The sequence below is a fragment of the Erithacus rubecula genome, assembly GCF_903797595.1.
Source record: "Erithacus rubecula genome assembly, chromosome: 9".
Taxonomy (NCBI): domain Eukaryota; kingdom Metazoa; phylum Chordata; class Aves; order Passeriformes; family Muscicapidae; genus Erithacus; species Erithacus rubecula.
In genome coordinates, this window is record NC_136660.1 from 21,033,311 (window position 1) to 21,036,261 (window position 2,951).

Below are 2,951 nucleotides of genomic sequence, written 5' to 3' on the forward strand. Positions count from 1 at the left end.
GTTTAATAGCTCACTGGTATTTGGAAATTTTATTCATGGAGTGTTGGTGGAGCCATGTATGGCCCAGGAGGGCTGGAGGGAAGAGGAATGGATGTCTGAGATTTACTATAACAAATCTCTGCTCCACACATCCTTCACTGGCAGGACACCAAACAGCCCTTCCAGCACAATCCTTATCCACCCTGCAATGCCAGCCTGAGCTCAGGTTCAAGGGACAACTGAGCCTGTAATACCATCTTGAGAAATAAGAAATACCCAGAAAACAAAAATAAATCGTTCAGGAGCATAATGCAAAACAACACTGCTTTCTTTCCCAAGAAGAGCAAAACTTAATTTATGCTTGTCAGTGCAAGAAATCCTTGCATAGCAAAGAAGATTATACCACTTCTCATCCCTAACAGGGCTGTTTGCAGTCTGGACACCTGCACAGAGAGAGCCAGAGGTGGCATTCTTGGGAAACATCTGTCCTGGATGACTGGGCTTGCTGTCTGGTGCAGCCCTCTCCCTGAGCAGTTAATTCTCTGCAGAATAACAGGCATCAATCTCCAAACTGGAACCTACCAAATGGGATCAATTGCATACAAGCCACAGTTGTTTGTTGTTGGCAGGGGTTTATTTATCTTTTAATACTGTCAATTAAATCATTAACAACAAAAAAATATTAACCATCATGAATTCCAAGTCAATATTGAAATTCAGAGAAAAATATCACCTGCTTCTGCAGCTTGCCAGTTGGAAAAACAGACCATGATCCACTAACCAAGCAGCATAACCAAAATTATTAATCAGTAAGACTGAAATCCCCACAGCATCATCTTTCTGTCAGCAATTTCCCAAGACTTGCACTTGTGACATGTCTGTCAGAGAAGTACACAAAATACTCCAACACAAATAAACAAAATTCAGTTATTCCACCTAAAAGTTTGGATATGTTTTTCTCCTTTTTAAAGTACTGCTCATATGTGTATATATACATATACACATACATATATATATAGGCTCAATACTTCTCAATCATTTTCATTTTGTGTTATTCCCCATCGTGTGTTATCCTCCATTTTGTATTATTATTTTTTTTTCTCTGCTTCTTTGTTTTATCCAGCTATGCAAAGCTTTAAGGAAGAAAGAAGAAAGAAAGGGAGTATGCAACTCAGTCCCAGACCACAGGTATCCCTGCAATATCCTTCCATAGGCCTTTTCTCAGATATTAGCTAGAATGTTTCAGGTCCTGCTTTGCACCTGATTATAGAAACCATTTCCCTTGATAAAAATTCAGTTGTAAAAAATAATAATCCTTTATTCCAATGGTTCATTTTCCAAAGCATCCAATTCACATACAACTCATTTATCAGGGTTGAAAAAAGGAAGAGGAAGGAATTGTAGATTGGTAGGCAATACACAAATATAAGGGAAAACTTTTTTGCCATTTGTACAAAGATTAAGCATTGCTCAATAATCTTAATTCTGTAGGGTCTCAAACAGTGTTTACATCTGAATGGCTTCTTTTCAAACTCTTTACACTTTAACTCTGAACTTCCAGAGGCATTATCAGTGTTTGATGCTGGTTTCACTAGCAAACTAAGCCAGCAAGGTAGCAATTTACTTCTTTCACCTGGCAATAGACTCAGGGTCAGTTCTCTCACTGGCAGAATTTCAGGAGAAATATTTGCATGTGGGCAGAAAATACGTTTTAAACTCACATTACTGTTCAACTTCAAATAAAACATCTAAGCACAGGAATCAGCCTTCAATCCTCCACTTAGACAAAATTCCCCAAAGTGCATCACATAGAGGTTTTATGTCTTCAGAAAGTCAGTGTTAAAGACACAGACCTTAAACAGATCCCAAATGTGAAAAAAGAAGGACGTGTATCATTAAACACAGGATTTTTGGAAAGTTTTATAGACAAAATGACTTACTGACGAAGAGATCCCCAAAACAATCCCATGAATAGCTGAAATCTCTGTGTCAGTGTAGGGCAGGATTTTGCAAACCTTCATTCACTCATTTATTCCCTATCCTCCAGCTGTGATAATTCTGAAAAGGATTGAATTCACATGGTACTGAATAGTTCTCTGTCCTATAGAAATGTCTGTGGGTTATCTGAAGCAATACAATTACAGTCATTGCAATGGGGAAATAACTTTGTGGTTCTTTATATATAAATGAACTTTAACTGTAAAACATTCATTGCATTTTTTTGCTGTCATTGGAGAAAAGAAAACCAGCTTTTACAAATGCTGGTTTTAAATCGAGACCCAGCTTCTGCTGTTCTTAGTTTCATTTTCCCTAATTTAAAAAATCTGAGATTAATCCCCACAGACTTTACCAACAAGGGGTAAAAGGTGCATAATCAGTCATATATCATTTTCCTTAGTTTTATTGCAGAAATCTATCCTTTTTTTTTTTTTTTTTTTAACATATATGATAACCTGAAGTCTTTTCAAGGATTTCTGTGTTTTTCTTGCTTATACATTCCTCAGAGGTCCAAAATTGCCCTGGTAAGCCCCTGTGCTGACTTTCCAGAGAAGCAGGAGACATTCAAGCTGCTGTGTTGATACCTCATCTGCAGTGAAGTGGTAGTCACTCAGAGCCAGGTCATTAAGAATTGGTGGAAAAATAGACTCCAGGAAATAAATACACTAGTGGTCATTTTATTAATGTCAAATCATTGCTAATCAATGGCAATTGAGGCAAGTTGGGTTAGCAACAGCTTTCAGAGTCTGGCTCTTTATGAATAGTAAAAATATTTAGCAGTAAACAATAAAAGCTATCCAAAAATTCCAGGAGATTAAATCATTAGCTGAACAGCAGTTGCCAACATATAAAGATCTACATTGTACCTGTAATCAGGTCAGGTTTTCTGGGACAGTCAAAGTAAGAATACAAGCCAAAAAAATCAAGAGAATGTTCAAAAATATGCACATCCATAGCAATTTACAGCTTGCTGC

General features: G+C 37.2%; 1 long non-coding RNA gene across 1 annotated transcript; it reads right to left on the reverse strand.

Moving 5' to 3' along the window:
• Positions 1-305: 305 nt before the first annotated feature.
• On the reverse strand, positions 306-1,964 carry LOC306805337. The gene is made up of 2 exons (XR_013775185.1): positions 1,920-1,964; positions 306-557 (listed from the first exon to the last, which is right to left on the reverse strand). It is a non-coding gene; the product is annotated as an uncharacterized lncRNA (long non-coding RNA).
• Between the last annotated feature and the right edge of the window lie 987 nt (positions 1,965-2,951).